The sequence below is a fragment of the Lemur catta genome, chromosome 8 (genome assembly GCF_020740605.2).
Source record: "Lemur catta isolate mLemCat1 chromosome 8, mLemCat1.pri, whole genome shotgun sequence".
Classification (NCBI taxonomy): domain Eukaryota; kingdom Metazoa; phylum Chordata; class Mammalia; order Primates; family Lemuridae; genus Lemur; species Lemur catta.
The window spans coordinates 100,822,868-100,844,555 of NC_059135.1; positions in this window are offsets into that span (position 1 = coordinate 100,822,868).

A 21,688-nucleotide genomic window follows, 5' to 3' on the forward strand; every position below is an offset into this window, starting at 1 on the left:
CGAGGACGCAGGAGTCACACGGGTGAAGCCGAAAGCTCCATGCCCGACACAGGGGGGCGTGTGGTGTTCACTGGTCCTTGGCCCTTCTCATCTGATCACCCGCTGCTTTTATTGAGCACTCTGCATGCACATTCTTCCCAGACCCGATCCCTGCTCTCCAGGGACTCTGACTTCTCATGAGTCCATGCGAGAAAGGGTTCAGGTAACCCTGACAGTAGTCCACCTGCAGGAGTGGCTCTCACCTGCAGCCACAATTCTAAGTCTCTGCATGATTACTTCATTTAACCTTCCTGATAGTCTTCCCATTTTATGGGTGAGGAAATTGAGGCACAGAAAGATTAAGTAAACCACCCTGGGCTCCACGGCCAGAGTGGCAGAACCCACTCTCTTAATGCCCGTGCTCTGCCGCGTCCTGACGCAGCAGCGCTGGTCCAAGCGTGTGTGCTCCTTCCACGCAGGGAAGGGGCATGGCGGAGCTGAGGTTGCCCGGGCAGCCCTCCTGAGTGCAAGTGGCTGGGGTTTACGCAGGCTGAGGGTGGAGCGAGAGCAGCCCCAACAGCCCAGTGCAGCAGGCAGCCTTCCACCCTTCCTCCAAATCAGACTCTCTGCCTGAAGGTGGTGTAGGCTCTGGATCTGGGCCAGGTTCAGGGATGGTGTAGTGTTGGGGGTAAGGCAGGAGGCAGACCAGGGCTTGTGGAGGCGGTGAAGGTTTGGCTGACGCTCTGGGCAAGGCAGGAGGGGTGGAATAAAAGCTGGGCCCTGCAGGACTAACCGTGGAAGAACTCGGGCATGAAGCAGAGAACCTGGGAGTTTAACCCAAGGGCTCTGGGGGTCTTTGGAAGAGTTTCTGGCAGGGGAGTGTATGATGGGATTTGTTTCTTGTTGGGCAGGGGGCACTGGAAGGCCTGTTCATGTGTGGGGGCTTTCACAGCGTGGTCTGCCCTCCTCCCCATGCCCAGCCCTGGGAAGCTAGCTGGCCCCTCCCAGGCACCACTGGATGACCCCCGCCCATGCCAAAGACTTCAGCTCAGACCCATACCTCTCTCTGTATTAATTTTGTTTTAACTCACACAATAGAACAATCCAGTTTGAGAAAGTCTCCTTGTAGAAAACAATATTTTCATCTTTTAATTACAGGCTCCTGGAATTCTTGGAACTGCAATGAGAGAGGAGAGCCCTTCCTGGGCTTGGCCTCTTGTGCTTTTCCTAAAATTCTCCCTTGCTTTAGGGGCCATTGCACATGTCAGGATGTAGCCTTCTGTAGAATGACTGCTGGTACTTTTTATTCTTTTAACTTTTTATTATGGAAAATTATAAAAATATACAAAAATAGAAGGAATAGTACAATGAACTCTTACTACCCATTACCCTCTCTGAAAAAACTAAAAACTGAGCTAAGTATATAAAACAAGGGTAGTCTGTTCCCACCAGCCAGGGGAAACCTTGTACTTCCAGGGAAACTAGGTAGAGTATTAAAATATTTCCTCAGAAGCTGCGAAGAAAATTAGCCCCAGATTATGGCTGGTCCTGTCTAACAAAGCCTAAAGGTAAAGCTTGAAGAGATCAAAACATTTAATATTTCTAAGTAGCTAAACTATATCTCAGAACAAAGTTCAACAATGTTTAAATACATACAAAATGTCCAATACCCAGTAAGGTAAAATTTACAAAACCCATCATGTAGTCAGCAATGATCAAGTATTCAATGAAGCAGGAAAATCTGATGTGTAATGAGAGAAAAATCAATTAATAAAAACAGACTCCAAAATGATACAGTTATTCAAATTACTAGACAAGAACATTAAAGCAGTTATAATTTTATTCCATATGTTTCATAGGTGGAGGAAAGATTGAGCATGTTAAGTTGAACCAGAATATATATTAATAAAAAGCATAAATCAAGATTTTAGAGGTGAACACTAGAATGACTGAGAAGAAAAATACACAGGAAGGAATTACTGGAAGATTAAACACTGTCAAAAAGAATGGTGAAATTAAAGAAGTAGCAACAGAAACTACCCAAAACACAGAGGAAAAAAAAAAGACAGAAAATTGTGAACAAGGAGCTATAGGAAAGCTTCACATGGCCTAAAATATGTATATGTGGAGTCCCCAAAGCAGAGGAAAGGGGAAAGGACAGAAAAAATATCTGAAGAAATAAATATTGGATGAAAATTTTCCAAATTAGATAAAAACTATAAAGCCACAGAATCTAGAAGCTCAATGAACCCCAAGCACCAAAAACATGAAGAAAGCTACTCTAAGGTACATCATAATCAATTTGATTAAAACCAGTGTTAAAGAGAAAATCATAAAGCATCTGAACCAAAAAGACATATTATGTACAGAGAAACAAACATAAAATGAAAGTAGACTTTTCATTGGGAATATTGCAAGGCAGAAGACATGGAGAGACAGCTTTAAAGTACTGAAAGAAAAGAAGAAATCCATCAGCATAGAATTCTATTCTCAGTGAAAATATCTACCAAAATTAAGGCAAAACAGAGACTTTTTCAGAGTATCAAAGGATGAGAGAACGCATCACTAGAAGATCTACACTACAAGACATGTTAAAGAAAGTGCCCTAGGCAAAAGGAAAATGATTTCAAATAAAAATGTCAATCTACAAAAAAAGAATGAAAAGCATACACAAGAAATAGTAAAGATTTGAGTAAATATAAAATTCTTTAATATATTTAAAAAGGATAATTGGCTGTTTAATGAAAAAATAGTGGCAGTGTATTGTGGGTTTATAACACATGTGGAAGTGAACTATATGACAGAAATAGAAAAAAGGTTGGGAGAGCGGAGAAATGAAAATATGGTGTTTTAATGATTTTAGACTATGTGTGCAGTGCAATAAACATACTTAAAGGTAGATGGTGTACTATAAACTCTAAAGGAATGACAATACACACACACACACACACACACACACACAGAATTATGGCCAATAAACCCACAAAAGAGGCAAAGTTGAATTGTTAAAATACTTGTCTTACCCCGTTTTTGTGTTGTTCTAAAGGAATACTTAAGGCTGGGTGATTTAGGAAGAAGAGAGGTTTGTTTCACTTGTGATTCTGCAGGCCATGAAAGAGCCTGGCTCCAGCATCTGCACCTGCTGAACCTTCACGTTGCTTTCACTCATGGCAGAAGGAGGAGGACGAGTGTGTAGAGATCACATGGCAAAGAGAATAGGAGGAAAAAGAGAGAGGAGGGAGGTGCCAGGGTCTTTTTTAATAACCAGCTCTCGTGGGAACTAAGAAAGTGAGAAGAGAACACACTGATTGCCATGAGGATGGCATAAAGCCGTTTACAAGGGATCCACCCTCTTGACACAAACACTTACCATTAAGTCCCAACTCCAAGATTGGAGATCAAATTTCAACATGAGGTTTACAGGGTCAAATATCCAAACTATAGCAACACTCAATACAAAAGAAGGCAGAAAGAAAGGGGGAAAAAGGGAAAAAGAACAGATGGGACAAATGGAAAACAAATAGCAAAATGGTAGATTAAAATCCTACCATGTCAACAATCACATTAAAGGTAAGTGATCTAAGCAGTCAAAGATTGTCAGACTGGATACAAAACCAAGACGCAGCTATATCCTCTAAATAAGAAATTCACATTGAGCATAAAGATACAAATAAATTAAAAGTAGAAGGATGAAAAGAGATATCAGTAATCAAAAGAAAACTGTTAATATCAGACAAAGTAGACTTTGGAACAAAAAAGATATGTGTGACAAAGTGGGTCATTTTACAGTGGTAAAGGGGTCGATTTATCTAAAAGATTTAATACTCTTAAACATCTACACACCTAATAACAGAGTTTCAAAATATGGAGCAAAGCCTGACAGAACTACAAGGAGAAATAGGCAAGTCCACAATTACAGTCAGCGATTTCAACACCCATCTCTCAATAATTGATAAAAGAAGTAAACAGAAGATCAGTAAGGATAACGAAAACTTGAAAAACACTATCAAAGAACTTCACATAATTGGAATTTATAGAATACTCCACCCAACAATAGCAGCACATTCACCTACCATATAACCCATTCATTCCACTTCTAGGTATTTGCCTAAGAGAAAAAAAGTGTATGTCCATAAAGATTTGTTGGTGACTGTTCATAGCACCTTTATGTGTAATAAATAGCCAAAGTCTGGAAACACCTAAATATCCACTAACAGGTGAATTCACAGACAAACTGGCAGATACAATGGAATACTACTCAAAATATGAAAGAGTGAACTATTGATACACACAGCAATATGAATAAATCCTAAAATGATTATGCTTACACTGAAAACAATAAAACATAGGTGAAAGAAATTAAAAAAAGACACAAATTAAAAGTTGTCCCATGTTCATGGATTGGAAGACTTAATACTGTTGAAACTACCAAAACAATATTGCTACCCAAAATGATCCACCCAAAATGCTCTACTACCCAAAACTACTCAAAATCATCTACAGGTTCAATGCAATCCCTATTAAAATTCCCATGGGATTATTCAAAGAAATAGAAAAACTTATCCTAAAATTCACATGGAACTAAAGACCCAGAATAGCCAAAGCAATCTTGAGCAAAAAGAACAAAGTTGGAGGCACGACACTTCCTAATTTAACAGTCTGTTACAGAGCTATAGTAATCAAAACAGTATAGTACTGACATAAAAACAGACATATAGATCAGTGGAACAGAATAGAGAACAGAAATAAATCCATGCATTTGCAGTAAACTGATCTTCAACAAGGGTGCAAAGAACACACAACGGGGAAGAGATAGTCTCTCTCAACTGTTTAGTGTTGGAAAAACTGGATGCCCACATGCAAAAGAATGAAACTGGACCCTTATCTCACACCATATACAAAAATCAATTCAAAATGGATTAAAGACTTACATAAGATCTGAAACCATAAAAACTTATTCTGAACCAAATTTGAGGACCATGGCCTGGAGCCACGCCCAAGAAACCTTGAGGAAGTGGACTCACTGTGGCTGGGTCATAGTTTGGTTTTATACATTTCAGAGAGACAGGGGTTACACATCAAGTTGTAAATAAGTACATGGAAGGCATACATTGGTTTGGCCTGAAAAGGAGGGACATCTCAAAGGGTGGGTGGCGGGGGATGTCGGGGGGGATTAAAGGTTATAGGTGGATTTAAAGACTCTTTGACTTGTAATTGCTTAGAGAAATGAAGCTTTGTCTAAAAGCTTGGCATGTTTTACGTTAAAATAAGGAAGTCTGTTAATCATAGACAAGCTATTGGCCATATATTTGTTGTGTAAATTGAGGACCTGCAGGTTTGCCTTGCATAGCCTTAGGCCTGTTAATGAGTTACAAAGGATATCTCCAAAAAGGGAGGGGACATGATGAAACTGTCTGACCTCCCTTCTCATGGCCAGCAACTCAGTTTTAGGGCAAGACCTTGGCCAACAGGGGGTCCATTCAGTCAGCTGGTTGAGGAGAGCCTTAAGATTTTATTTTAGTTCACAGAGGCATGAGGAAATTTGGGGGGCAATGGATAGGTTCATTATCTTGATTGTGGTGGTGGCCTCATGAGAGTATAGTGTTAACTGAAAAAAAAAATAATGAGGTCTATAAGCAGAAAAGGAGAGCTTTACTTCTCATGACGTTTTCAGCCCTTCCAGCAGGCTGGGAGACAGGGCCCCTGGCCATAAGCCTGGAACATGTGCTTCAAGAGAGGAACAAAGGGAACAGGCTTTTATACTAAGAGGGATGGCTAAATACACATACTGAACAGGCCGCAGGAGGAGTCATGAAGATTTATGAAAAGATATATGAAAATGCACCTGTGCAATGGGATTTTTGTGCTTTTATGGGGTCCATGTTTAGAAACGGCTGCTCTCTGTCAAAACAGTAAAATAAGGACATAAACATCTTCTCTGAGCATGTCTTGTGGAGCAGCAGTCCCCGATCTTTTTGGAGCCAGGGACCAGTTTCATGGAAGACAGTTTTTCCATGGACCAAGGGGGGGGGGTGATGTGGGTGGGGGTGTTGTGGGTGGGGGTGGTGGCATGGAGCTCCGTGGGTGATGTGCACCCGTTTCCTAACAGGCCATGACCAGTCCTGCACCATGGCCTAGGGGGTGGGGACCGCGGCTGTAGAGGGTTAAAACCACTTTGTGGCTGGTGGTTTTTTTTTTTATATTTCAGCTTATTATGGGGGTACAAAAGTTCAGGTTATATATATTGCCCATGCTCCCCCATTCCCCCGAGTCTGAGCTTCAAGCATGTCCATTCCCTAGACAGTGCACATCACACTCATCATGTAGGTATAACCCATCCCCTCCCTCCACCCCCATCACCCCCAGTCAGAACTTCAAGTGTGTCCATTCCCCAGACAGTGAGCATCACACTCATCAAGTAGGCATACACCCATCCCTTCCCCCCAGCCCCCACCTCTGTCCGATACCCAATTGGTGTTATTCCCAAATGTGCACTTAGGTGATGATCAGGGAAACCAATTTGTTGGTGAGAACATGTGGTGCTTATTTTTCCATTGTTGGGATACTTCACTTAGTAGAATGGGTTCCAACTCTCTCCAGGAGAACCAAAGGGATGCCATATCACCATTATTCCTTATAGCTGAGTAATACTCCATGGTATATATATATATATATATATATATATATATATACCACATTTTGCTAATCCATTCATGAATTGATGGGCATTGGGTTGTTTCCACATCTTTGCAATTGTGAATTGTTCTGCTATAAACATTCAGGTGCAGGTGTCTTTGTTATAGAATGACTTTTGTTCTTCTGGGTAGATGCCTAATAATGGGATTGCTGGATCGAATGGTAGGTCTACTTGAATCTGTTTAAGGTGTCTCCATAATGCTTTCCATAGGAGCTGTACTAGTTTACAGTCCCACCAGCAGTGTATGAGTGTTCCTGTCTCTCCGCATCCATGCCAACATGTGTTGTTTTGGGACTTTTTGATAAAGGCCATTCTCACTGGAGTTAAGTGATATCTCATTGTGGTTTTGATTTGCATTTCCCTGATGATTAGAGATGTTGAACATTTTTTCATATGTTTGTTAGCCATTCTTATATCTTCTTTTGAAAAATTTCTATTCATGTCCTTTGCCCACTTTTTGATAGGGTTGTTCAATTTTTTCTTACTGATTTTCCTGAGTTCTAAATAGATTCTTGTTATCAGTCCTTTATCTGATGTGTAATATGCGAAAATTTTTTCCCATTCTGTAGGTTGTCTGTTTACTCTCGTGACTGTTTCTTTGGTTGTGCAGAAGCTTCTTAATTTAATCAGGTCCCATTTATTTATTTTTGTTGTTGCTGTGATTGCCTTAGGGACTTCTTCATAAATTCTTTGCCTAGGCCAATGTCTGTAAGAGTCTTTCCTACATTTTCTTCTAGAATTCTAATAGTTTCACACCTAAGCTTTAAGTCTGTTATCCACCATGATTTGATTTTTGTGAGAGGTGAAAACTGTGGGTCCTGTTTTAGTCTTCTACATGTGGCTATCCAGTTTTCCCAGCACCATTTACTGAATAAGGAATATTTTCCCCAGAATATGTTTTTGTCTGCTTTGTCGAAGATTAGATGGCTATATGAGGATGGTTTTATATTTGGATTTTCTGTTCTGTTCCACTGGTCTGTGTCCCTACACTTGTGCCAATACCAAGCGGTTTTAATAACCACAGCCTTGTAGTATAGTTTGAAGTTTGGCAAATTAATACCTCCCATTTTGTTTGTGTTGCTTAAAATTGCTTTTGCTAAACAGAGTCTTCTCTGGTTCCGTACAAAGCATAAAATTATTTTTTCTATATCTGTGAAAAATGATGTTGGTAATTTAATAGGGGTTGCATTGAATCTGTAGATCACTTTGGGTAGTAAAGACATTTTAACAATGTTGATTCTTCTGATCCACAAGCATGGTATGATTTTCCACCTATTTACATGCTCTGCGATTTCCTTCCTCAGTGTTTCATAGTTCTCCCTATAGAGGTCCTTTACCTCCTTCATTAAATATATTCCTAGGTATTTTATTTTCTTTGTTGCTATTTTGAAGGGTATTGAGTCCTTAATTTGGTTCTCTGCTTGACTATTATTGGCATATATGAATGCCTCTGATTTGTGTGTATTGATTTTGTATCCTGAGACTTTACTGAATTCATTGATCAATTCCAGGAGTCTCTTGGTTTGATCCTTGGGGTTTTCTAGATATCATATCATCAGCAAAGAGTGAAAGTTTGATCTCTTCTTTCTCTATTTGGACTCCCTTGATTCTGCTCTCTTCCTGATAGCTCTCGCAAGGACTTCCAATACTATGTTGAAAAGTAATGGGGACAGTGGGCAGCCTTGTCTGGTTCCAGTTCTAAGTGGGAATGCTTTCAATTTTCCCCCATTCAGTATGATGTTGGCTGTGGGTTTGTCATATATGGCTTGTATCATTTTTAGGTAGGTCCCATCTATGCCTATTTTGTTAAGCGTTCTTATCATAAAAGGGTGTTGAATTTTGTCAAATGCTTTTTCTGCATCTATTGAGAGGATCATATGGTCTTTATTTTTGCTTCTATTTATGTGGTGATTTACATTTATAGATTTGCATATGTTAAACCATCCCAGCATCTCTGGGATGAAGCCCACTTGGTCGTGATGGATTATTTTTTTGATAAGCACTTGGATTCGATTTGCTAGAATTTTACTGAGAATTTTTGCATCTATATTCATGAGAAATATTGGTCTGTAGTTTTCTTTTTTTGTTGCATACTTTCCTGGTTTTGGTATCAATGTTATATTGGCTTGGTAAAATGTGTTGGGGAGAATCCCATCCTTCTCGATGTTGGAGAATAGTTTATGTAGGATGGGCACCAGTTCTTCTTTGTAGGTATGGTAAAATTCGGGTGTTAACCCATCTGGTCTAGGGTTTTTCTTTTTGGGAAGGTTTTTTATTGCTGTTTCGATTTCACATCTAGATATTGGTCTATTCAGGAATTCTATTTCTTCCTGGTTGAGCTTGGGAAGGCTGTGTGTTTCTAAAAATTTGTCCATTTCCTCCACATTTTCCAGTTTGCATGCACAAAGATTTTTTTAGAATTCATAGATGATATCATGTATCTCTGTGGCATCGGTCATGATTTCTCCTTTCATGTTCCTGATGGAGGTTATTAGAGATTTTTCTTTCCTGCTCTTGGTTAGTGTAGCCAGAGATGTGTCTATTTTGTTTATCTTTTCAAAGAACCAACTTTTTGATTTATTAATCTCCCTTATGGTTTTTTTGTTGTCCTTTTCATTTAGTTCTGATTTGATCTTAATAATTTCTCTCCTTCTGCTGGGTTTGGGGTCAGTCTGTTCTTCCTTCTCCAGCTCTTCGAGTCTATTCATTAGGTTGTCTATTTGTATGTTTTCTGTTTTTTTGATATAGGCATTTATGGAAATAAATTTTCCTCTCAGGACTGCTTTAGCTGTGTCCCACAGATTTTGATAAGTTGTGTCTCCTTTGTCATTTAATTCAAAGACTTTTTTGATTTCCATCTTGATTTCTTCATTTATAAAATAATCATTCAGGATAAGGTTGTTTGGCTTCCACGACTTTAAGTAGAAATGAGAATTTCTGTTAGGGTTCATTATTTCTTTTATTCCGCTGTGATCTGAGAAGATGCATGGTATAATTTCTTTTTTTTTAAATTTTTTAAGACATGCTTTATGTCCTAGGATATGGTCAATCTTGGAGAATGTCCCATGAACTGATGAGAAGAAAGTATATTCAGTGGATTTTGGGTAGAATGTCCTGTAGATGTCAGTCAGGCCCATTTGTTCTAGCATTTTATTTAAGTCCATTATTTTTTTGTTTATTTTTTGTTTGGAGGTTCTGTCCTATACTGTCAGTGGCGTGTTAAAATCTCTGACTATTATAGTATTGTTATCTATCACTTGGTTCAGATCAAATAGGGTTTGCTTTATGAATCTGGGTGCACCTAAGTTGAGTGCATATATATTAAGTATAGTTATGTCTTCTTGTTGAATTGTACCCTTCACCAGTATATAGTAACCATCTTTGTCTTTCATTACTTTTGTTGATTTAAAAACTAAGTTATCAGAGATTAAAACTGCCACACCAGCCTTCTTTTGGCTTCCATTTGCTTGAAATATCGATTTCCACCCTTTTATTTTCAGTCTAAATGCATCCTTGCAGGTTAGATGAGTTTCTTGAAGACAGCAGATACTTGGCTTGTATTTTTTTTATCCACTGGGCCAGTCTATGTCTCTTGAGTGGGGAATTCAATCCAGTCACATTTAATGAGAGAACTGATAAGTGAGAAAGATTTTTATTCATCTTGTTGGGTGGAACTTCATTGTTATGTTTTTTTCTTGAGCCATTGTGAAAATTGGGTTTTGATCTTTATCTCTTGAGTAGTTTTACATCCATGGGTCTTTCTTGTGCTGGTCTGTGTGTAACTCTGTTTTGAGTACTTCTTGGAGAGCTGGTCTTGTCTAGGTGAATTCTCTGAGTTTTTGTTTATCTGAGAATGTCTTAATTTCTCCTTCATATATAAAACTTAGCTTAGCTGGGTACAAGACTCTAGGCTGGGCATTATTCTGTTTCAGAAGAGTGAGAATGGGGCCCCAATCTCTTCTTTCTTGTAAGGTTTCATTTGAGAAATCTGGCGTAATTCAGATGGGCTTTCCTTTGTATGTTACGTGTTTCTTTCTCCTTACAGCTTGAAGAAGGGCCTCTTCAGTGGATATTTTGGTCAGTCTGATGACTACGTGGCGTGGTATTTTCCTATTTGGTATGAATCTCCAAGGGGTTCTTTGAGATTCTTGAACCTGTATATCTAGAGTTTTGGCAAGACCTGGGAAATTTTCCTCAATTATATCTTCAAATAGCTTATCCAACCCTTGCTTATTGTCTTTTTCACCCTCAAGAATGCCGATAACTCTCACATTAGGCTTCTTCACATAATCCCACATTTCTTGTAGACTCTGGTCTTTTCTATTATTTCTTTGCTCTATCTCTGTGGCTGACTTATTTAATTGGAAAGTGTTATCTTTGATCTCTGAGATTCCTTCTTCTGTTTGATCTACCCTGCTCTTGAGACTTTCCACTGTGTTTTGTAGCTTCCTGAATAAATTCTTCATTTCCAGGAGTTCAGTTTGATTTTTCTTCAATATTTCAATTTCTTTAGTGAATTTTTTTTCCATGTCCTGGATCTTTTTTGTGGTTTCTTTGTGTTGGTTATCCATTTTTTGTTGCATAATATTCAGCTTATTTATGATCCATGTTTGAAATTCTTCCTGTGACATGTTGTTATTTTGAATCTGGTTTGTGTCAATTGGTAGAGAGCTGGTAATCCTTTTTGGGGGCAAGATTTCAGCTTGATTCTTTATACTCCCAGAGTTCTTTCGCTGAGCCCTTCCCATCTGGATCAATCGTTAGGTCCCTTCTTTCAGCTTCTTTCAGCTTTAGGCTAGATAAAGGCACGCCATGTGCGATGTTCTTAGGCTGTGCAGCAGCCCAGGTGAGCTGGGTCCTCTGTCACTAGGGGGAGCCCTTCACGTGTTGTTCAGGATTTTGCTGCCTCAGCTGGGGGGCTGCTCCTGTTGGGTCCAGCCCCAGAGAATTAATTTGGCCTGGAACTGGTTTGAGAGTCCCCTCCCTGGGCTGTTCTAATTGCAGATGGAAAGCGACGTTTTCCTTGCCTCTTCCTCTCCCGAGGTGGTTTCTGCCTCTCTCTGCCCGAAAGACAGCGGCTGGGGAAGGGGGTGCCCTCGCTCCCCCAGCGCCCTGGCTGCTGCGGCTCCCAGGGGTGAGGTTCGCCCGCCCCAGTGTCCGCAAGGTCCCCGCTCCGCCCCCTCGCGACCAGGGAAGCCCTCAGTGTTCACACAAAGGCAGAGCTCCTAGTGGGGGCGCGGACCAGGGGATGGAGCCGCCGGGTTCCCAGTCGCTCCGCAGCGGCCGGGCTGGGGACCCCGACAATGGCGGCTGCCCGCTGGTCGCCGGCGCTGGGGGAGAATGTTCAGGGTCCGGCAGGGGCCGGGGGAGCCGGGGATTGCGGGAGCCCAGCCGCCCGCGTAAAGGAGACAGTTCGGTGTCCCCCAGGTGTCTGTCGCTGCCGCCCAGCGCGAACCCTCTCCCGCGGGTCGCAGTCCGCCCACAGGGCTCCGGGGTCCAAAATGCCCCCACTATTGTCCCCTCTCCACAGAGCCCCGCGTCTCCCGCAGTGACTCCGCACCGGCTTCAGGCAGATCCCTGACTGAGTGGGAGTGGGGGTCAGTGGGGAGACAGGCCGCTTTCCTGTGGGGCTGAGCCCCCCCCCACTCGCTGGTGAGGCGGGTACAGCCGTCCCACGCTCCCCTCTCTACTGTCCCTCCCGCACTCTCCAGATTGTCACGATCTGATTTCCCGTTCACCTCAGTCTTTTCTTGCTCTCTGTGTCCCACGCTGAGTCTCCGTGGATTCACACTGCTGTTCTGGTGGGGGAGCGATCCTCTAGCGCTGTGGCAGACTGAGATCCATGCCTTCCTCTCCGGGAGCACGAGTCCAGGAGGTCACCTCCACTCCGCCATCTTCCATCCTGGGGCTGGTGGTCTTTGATCAGGAAAGAAGGCTGGTCTGGCCCTTAGGAAATAAAGCCCGATGGCTGTTTGCAAAGGAGGGGCACAATGACGTGTGTCCACCCTCCCATCCCATCAAAACTGGGGACTCAGTTTTATGGCTTCTCTACGGTCCCTTGGAGGGGGGATCATTCAGTCAGTGGGGGCTTAGGATTTTATTTTTAGATCACAGTAGTGAAGGAGACCAAAATATTTAATCCCCAAATATACTTCTCTGACATATCTGAGATGGCTATTTAGAGGGCCTGCAGGCAGAAGTAGTCCTGCAAGGCTGCCTTTTGTGGGGGACATTTGTTTGCATCTGCAGAGCATCTGCACTGATGCAGCCAGGCCTTCTCTGAGGCCCTCCCTTGTCCACATTTAGGGAAGGTATAGCTGAGAGTCTGACCCGTTAAAAATCTGAAAGAAACATTCACCACCTATCTGAAGGCTGCTACCTGTGAAGTCTCACCTTCCTAGCGAGACCAGCTTTGCTGGCCCTGCCTCCTCTGCTCCCCCTCCCATGACCTGTCTGGCCGCCATAGCCTGATCTACCACGTTAACCTGGTTTGGGCTGTACTCTGAGCCTCTACTCTTTCTGTAAACTTAAGCTAGTTTACAGCATCAACCACCTGGCCATTACTTTCAGTGCTTGTATTTTGTATGACTCCCATGCCCCTTAATGATGTATTTGTATGCCTTTTCTCCTATTAATCTGCCTTTTGTTAGCGATTTTCAGTGAAACTTTAGAGGGCAAAGGGAAAGTTTTTCTTTGGCCTCTACAATAGATACGTTAAATTGTCACCAAATTGTCCCAAATTGTACCAAAGACAATTACATTTATACCCTTTTAGCTTGCTTTTTTTTTTGCTAATATTTATACATCTCTCTCTTTCTCAGTAATGTTCATGTATTGTTATATTTTTATCAATTTAGGCTTTTTCTGTACACTTACTCTGATAGAAAGTGAGGATTTCTTTTTTTTATACTTCCCTTCTCTCTTAACCACACCCTCCCCCGTCCCCAGCCTGGTAGTCCCCCATTATCCATGCAATTGCCCCCAAGCTTTTGGCTACCCACCATCAACCGCAGTGTGAAAATATTACATCACTACTCTGTGCCTTGGGGCCATTACTAAGCAAACTAAGGGTTACTTCAGCCTAGCACTGTGATAACACGTCAGTTGATTTGATAGCCGAGATAACTACTAAGCAACTAATTGGCAGGTAATGTATACAGCTAGTGCATGTGCTGGCCAAAGCAGGGATTCAGGTCCTGGGCACTACTCAGAATGATGCATAGTTTAAAACTTGTGAATTTTTTATGTCTGAAATTTTCCATTTATGTTGCAATGCCTGTGTTATTCACTCCATTTCATCATGTAGGCATTTTATTATCTCACATTTTCACAAGAAGGGGGGGTGAGTGTAACAGGGAATGGCCAGAAAAAAAATGGCAAAAATATTTTCTGTCTCTTTAAAACTTCCCCCACTCTTTTTGGAAAATGCAGCCTGGCCTGCATCCCTGCCTCTGGCAGGTAGGTTGTCCAGAGGGGCAGGGGAATGTGTTTTGTTCTTTGTCTTACAGAAGATAGCTCAGCCATCCCAAGCCTGGTGGGGGCCTCCTAGGTGGGCGGAGGTCACAGGAGCTGCCTTTGGCAGAGATGGGAGGATTAGAATGGTTAACTGACAATGGCCTAGAACTAAGGACCCTCCCTTTAAACGCTCCGTGTTTCTGCTTATGGACAGGAATTGGGATTTTGAGATGAGAGTCGGCCACTTTTCCTCCTTTGTAATATACTTCTCTTTCCTTCTCCTCAAACCACTTGTTTTTGTTCTGACGTGGCCTTGAGGACAAGTGCCGAGCTTTGGGTAGTGTGAGCATCGTACAATGAGGGGTTTTGAGAGAGACATAGAGAGAGAGAGACCATAGTCACATAACTTTTATTACAGTTTATTGTTATAGTTATTATATTTTGTTATTATTTATTGTTATTGAGAAGGAAAAATGACTCAGAACATCCCGAATAATGTGAGGTATGCAAATTTGTCAGGCCCAGAGACACGTGATGTGAGAGTTCATTCGCGCCCCACCCCCTGGATCCATGCCTGGGGTTGTTTGAAGGTATTTTGTTTTCTTTTCTTCCCGGTAGTCTCCAGCCTAGATGACAAATTACCTAAAATGTTACAACAAATTGCACAGTGTGACCCTCATTCATTATCTCCATGTTCCTGGAATTTGTGATGCAAAGAACAATGTATGGGCAATCAATAGCTCCTGTCAACTTAGGAACAGTCGCTTGTTTTTTCCTTAAAAACCCCACTCATAGCTGCTACTATTCAGAGCACATGTTCAGGGCAACTTGAATCCATATCTCCTGGGTTGCATTTCTCAAACTTGGCCCAAATAGACTCTCCGCTTGCATTAGTTTTGCCTCCGTTTTTGCCTTTAGGTCAACATTTCAGAGTGACGCACCTGACCTCCGGCACTCCTCTCAGACCTGGCGCTTGGTACCAGCACGACCCTCTTGTGCTCCTTAGACTCCAGAGGTTTCCTGGGTACAAAGGGTGCGTTCTCCCGAATCCAGACTTCCCTTTCTCTCAGTTGAGATCTAGAATTTATTTGGGCTATTTATCAAACCCTCTCTTTTCCTTTAGGAGCAAAGACTTCCGTCTCTGTCTCTGGACAGGAGATTTGGGTCAAAACCTCTGAAGAGAACTTCCGCCTTCTCTGCCTCTACCTCATGGCATGAGGTTTGCGTTACAGTATTGGCAGTCTAGCACCAGTAGTTTCGCATTTTTTGTTGGGGGGGCTGGGCTAAAATTACATACTATGCTTTTAAAATTGCAGCTGCTTCCTGTGGCTCATAATTTGGACTTGTATTTTCATTTGTGTCCAATTCCTGCTATTTTCAAAACAGAAGGTGCATAAGGGTGAATTCTTTCACCCCAAAGTTAAGACCCACCTGGGGGCCCTAGGAGGCTCGAGACTTTGCAGAGGTGTTGGGACATCCGTCCACGTCATATAGTGGTCTCATAGTGCCTCTCCATAAAAAAGGGCCCCTGCGGGGACTTTCCACTCAGCTGGAAGGTGCACATGAGGGTTGGTCATCTGGCACCTGGAGCACTCTGCCACTGCAAGGTGCCCAGAGATTCAGAGACAGGTAAAAGAGTAACTCACAACTCACTGGTGACTCTTTGAGTAGTGATGCTCACAAAGCAGTACACTTTGACCCAATACACTGTTCAGGCCTTGGTCACTTTTGAAAAGAAATTTCTAAAATTTGGGGCAACTGCTCATCAAAACTGAGATTTTCTTTAAGGGGCAAATCCCCTTGGAAACACCAGCTGGGTTTCTGTATACCGATGGAGCTCCATCTTGCAAAGACCCAGGTAAAGGGACCTGTGTCACTCGAGATGACCCCAAATCACAATGACCAAAAATGAGAGTCTTTTGAAATTCCCAAATTAACATATTTGCATGTATAATTGGAAAAAGCAGGTTTTAGAACCAGACAATCAAATGGGAGGCCTACTTTCTGTTTGTCCTGGCTAAAATCCGATATTAAGAGATTTGGAAGTTTATTTTTTTTTTTTGAAAAAAAAGAGCTCTATAGTTAGAAGTCAGCTTAATTAAAAATTAAAAGCTGATTTTCAGGCTATAATTTTATTTTTGAAAATAAAAAGACCCTTTTGCTTATTCTCATTTGGATCCTGTTTCTGGGATTTTTTTTTTTTTTTGCAGTTTATTGAAACCTCTTTTTAAATATGTTTGGTCCCTCTGTTTGCTTTTTTTCTTGTTGGCATGATTTTCACTGAGAAAAATGTAAAACTTCATGTGCTTTTTAGAAAACTTAAAGTCTCCCCAAATTTGCTTTTCTAAGATTTGTTCTTCTGTTACCTTCTACTTATGGTCCTCCTTCATTTTGCTGTCTTCAATACGACATGTAAATATCTCGCGGAGACTTCTAGCAGCCCTTGCAGGGCTGCTCTGAGAGCCCTTGAGAAACAACAGCAACAGAAACGGCATGACACGCCCCCTTTTTGGGATCTTCTGCCTTCATTGCACAGTCCTGAGGAGCAGGCAAGCTCCTCTTAGGTCAAAAGCTCTGTTCTCTTTTGAATTGAGTTTCCTGATCTCTTTGGCTTTTGGGGCTACCAGAGATTACTGTGTCCTGTGAGAGGGAAATTGACCTTTGTGGCAAGTTACTGATGAGAGCCGCAGTTTTGGAGGTGCCCGACAGCTGTTGCAATGAATGGTTATCACTGTAAGTGGTACTAATTTCTTTGTCTGTTTAGATAAAAAAGCATGTCACAGCTTCTGTGACTATCTTTAAAAAAAAGAAAAAAGTGAAAAGATGAAAAAGGAATGGTGTGGATGCTTGGAGGCTGTGGGAACATTTGTCCTGAGGGATTAGACTTCCGTGGGGTGGGCTGACCACAGGGTGGGCTGACTGGTGTTGGATTGCCCACCGGCCTTGGGGGCATGTCTTTGAGGTGAGGTGCACTGTGGAAACATTGTGCATAACAGTCCTGTGGCATTTCCTTCTTTTGGGGGACCTAGGACTGAGTACAAAAGTGGGATCCTTGATTTTTAAAGGTCTAGATTCTCTACTTTCCAGCTGTGCCTGCTTCTCACATATTTAAGTATCATAGGCCGTGGAAACTGCAGATGCTTTGTAGATCCTACTGGTTACTGGGCAGAGCCCTGAGCTCAGTGGCCGGGCTGAAAAGGAGAGCCTACATTAGAAGCTACCCATCTAAATGAAATTGGTCTCCTTATACAATCCTGTGGTGAATTCCTATGATTTTGTGTTACCATGGCAACCATTTTTAATCTTTCTCTAATTAACACACCCAAACTCCTTCTTGAAAATCCTTAAATTTTTTCTGTGTTTTGAGATGTAAATTTGCTATCCTGTTTTCTCTAAAATTTGGTAAAGCCTTTGGCCATGTGGGACAGATAAGCTTTAACTTGTTCCACTTATGGTGGCACAGCTTAATCCAATTATTCTTTTAAATTACCTGTCTCATGGCTAAAATTTTAAAATCAAAGCTGTAAAATCTTTATTTGTGTCTGTCTCTATTTTATGTGTACATGTCTGTGTTTGTATATTGTCTACATGGTACCAAATTGACTTATAAATAAATGAATATGCATAAATTAAATAACTAGCCCAAATGCCTTTCAAATTTATATGACTTTAGTAATCTTTGGTAAATAAAGCTTAGTTTTAAAATTGTTGGTAAAATAAAGTAGAAATGTCTTCAGAATTTTAGACATTTTTGCCCGAGTCTACTGGTCAGCCAAATGTATACTGCCCCTACCAGATGTTTTAAGGTCATAAAACTGTTGCTTATGTGATATTTTTGATGATTGCTTGATTTGTCTGTGAGCTAAAGCTGTGAGGGCAGGATGCAGGTGCCTGACACCTTGCAAGTATCTTACTGTGAACTTTGGCTTGAGCCTTTAGATTCTGGGGACAAGACAGGTGGCCATGGTGAGGCCTGAAGACATATGTGTGCCCACAGGGCCCAGGCTACAGCTGTAGGGCAGAGCCACACCCAGTATGTCCTTCCTCACCCAGCTCTGCCTCCTGGCCATGCTGAGAGGGGTCAGATCCTCCAGACATTGTCTTCACATCTGTGCCCTCTGTCTTGGGCCCCGCACCTGATACATAAAAATTAAAATTGCTTACTTTTTAGGTTTTCCACTAGAAATTAGGGTTACCAAGAATTAAGTTTGTAGTTAATATATGTAATTAGAACTATTAGATATAAGAGAAGCAATTCTATATACACAGTGTATAAAAAAAGTAGGATGTGTTTTTGGTAAGAAAAATTATAAGAAAGACATGAGAATGTGGTGTTAAGTAAAAGGTAATTTTGTCTAGTTTGGAGGCTATTTTAAGGTTGTCTTAAGTTAAAGGAATAAAAAAGAATGACAGGTAAAACTGAATGAATATAAAAGATTGGGGGAAGAAAAAGAATAGAAAAAAATGGTAAGAGGCTATAAAATGTTTATGGAAATCTTATTTTGTGTGGTCAAAGATGATTGAGATTAGATAGATCTATTTATAAGGTTTCATTAAAATTAGGTTTAATACTAATAATATACTGATACAAGGGTAGAATTTGTTTTTTTCTTTTGAACAAGATTTTTGTGTAATATTAATAAAAGATTGCAAAAGATTTTGTTCACCCCTTTTGAGTAAACTGAAAAAAGTGACCAAATTTCTTTGTCAAAATTATCTTTAACCATGACCATTTTAAGCCTTGTCTTATTTCTTCTTGGAGAGTTCATTCAGAGCTTCACAGTGACTGAGGAACCTATTTCCCTGGTCAAATAATTCAGCTGTTTGTAACATGTGGCCTATTTTTCAGCATTTCCATTGTGCATACTGTCCTCAGTCTTCCAGACTGGTGGAACACACAGGTGGGATAATGAAAATCAATTGACAAAGCTCACAGAAACTTTTAACTTTCTCTGTCCTAAGGCCCTTCCACTGGTGTTGTTTAACTTACGTGCTACCCCATTTGGAAAACATCAGCTTTATCTCTGAAATAAAAACAGAAAGGCCCACGCACCTTGATAAAGAAGGCTATGAACTAGCTCTCCTTAAAGGTGAGATTCTTCATTATTGAAGACCTTATAAGGCTTCCCACTAAAATTTCTAAATTAATTAAAGATTCTTATGACAATGACCTCCCAGGAGATTAAGACAGCAAAGATCAAATTGGATATTTTTTTTTATTGGAAAAACTATCAAATAAAGGACTCTCTCCAACCCCATTGGAAGGGACCATATCAGGTATTGTTAATCAATCCTGTGCAGCTAAACTCAAAGTCATTGACTCGTGGATTCCCATTTCTCATTTAAAAAAGGCAGCCCTGCCTGAGTGGACATCTTCCATTACTTAACATCCCCAACTGGAGCTGACCTGCAGCCAATCCCTTGTTCTTCAGATCAGAATGAGAAGTGGAAACCCTTAGAAAGAATCACTCAAAAGGGTAAATAACTACAAGATGTTAGGAACACAGGCTCCTTGCATGATTTATTTGATTGGTTACCTTTAGAAATAGGAAGAGTTTGTAGGTCTGGATTTCAAATTGTTTTGTTAATAATTGTCCTTATTCATGTCATATTTTTGATTTGTAAACTGATTATGCCTTACATTTCTAGATGTCTAATGTCAACACAAAAGCTAAAATCATGGTAGCTAAATGCTTAGAAATGACGCAACCGTCGGCAGCTCCATTGTCAGGGAGGCCTGATAGATCCACTGCTCTGTCCCTTGGTGGTGCCTGTCAATTCAGCTGTGAGACCTCGCTAAGTTCCTAAGCCTTGGTGCCTCTCTTTCCCACCAATGTGGGATGAGGCTACCTGGGAATGAGCCTTCCCAGTGACATGGGACAAATTCACGTCTCAACTGTTGCCCATCAATGCTTTCAGAAGATAAAGATGTCAATCAAAAGGGGGAAATGAGAAAGAAAAGGGATTCAGAGCAGTCTGAAGAATGTGAGGTGGGAAAATTCATCAGGCCCTGGGAGACATGAGCATGAGGTTTCTGTCATTCCCCTACATATCTGGGTTTAATAGTTTAAAGTCATTTTGGCTTTTTTCTTTCCTTTCCTGCAGTTTCCTGACTAGCTGACAAATTATCTGAAATGTTACCACAAATTGCACAGTGTGACCCTCATTCATTATCTTCATGTTTTTGGAATTTGTGATACAAAGAAGAATGTGTGGCCAATCAATGGCTTGTGTTCAACTGACAAACTGCCCTTCTTGTTTCCTGTAAAAGCTCACTTGAAACTGCTGATATTCATAGCATATGTTCAGGACAACTTGAATCTCTGTCTCCTGGATTGCGGCCCTCAAATTTGGCCTAAATAAACTTTCTACTTATATTAATTTTGCCTCAGTTTCTTCCTTTAAGTTGACATTGTTAATCTCTTACAATGACTAATTTATAAATTAAACTTTATCTTAGGTTTGTACATATTTATAGAAAAAAAACATGTTATATATAGGGTTCAGTACTGTCTGCTGTTTCAGGCATCCACTAGGGATCTTGAAACATCCCCATTGGATGAGGAGGGCTACTAGAGTTATTGCCATGTTTTCTCAATGAGTTTTCTGGGTTTATTGTAATATGCTGTTTCATGGAGGGGCTGTATATGAAAAGTGACCCCCAAATGCAGAAGGAGCCAGGAAACCAAAGAATGAGGCTGACACACCCAGTTTGTCAGTATAGGGTGACTTAGTGGGGAATTTACGGACAGAAGCATGGTCTTGGGTGGCTGCCAGACAGGTAAATCTGTACACTCTTACCCCTAGAGCCAGGGCTTATATACCACAGGGAAAGGGTATATGTGCTTCAGATGACGTGTAGGAATTTGCTTGAGAGCAGGATTTACTGTAAGTACCTGCTCTTACAGAAGGAAGAGTAGATAAACTGGAAACATTAGAGGCATTTATGAAGTTGGGGTTAATCAGAAGTCAACATGGTGGATTCACATCCAGGATGGAGTTATTGTACCCCCACATATGCTGATGTAAATATTATTTCAAGCAGAGCCATATAGTATACTATGATTCTATTTTCTTTTTTTTTTCACTGAAATTAATAAGTGACTTATCTTTATTTTTCACCGGCTTAGCTTTCTCTGTACTTATTCTTTCCATACCTTTTCATAGTCTTTCCATTACATTTTCCACAAGGTCAGTTATATCAGGTTGTCTAATAGTTCTAATTTATATCTTGGTTGTCTCCAGCCTCCTTCTCTTTAGGCTGGTTATTCTCCAGGCGTGCTGTATGACTATCCCTTGGGGAGTCTCCTTACTTTCATCTTAAACTTTTTCTGCGATGCAGCCCCTGAATCCTGGACCTCAGGTCCCTCTTACTGATTTATTCCCTTGGTTGGACACCTACTCCGGTAGTTTCACAGTGGGTAGAATGCCAGAGGGCAGGTGGCAGTCCTCACCATGTCTGTCTCTGGAACCACCCTGCTCCAGTCTGGACTGATTGCCCTCTCTGGCTGGCAGAGTTGTCATCTTGGAATCTTGCTTGACCTTTGTCCTGGATAT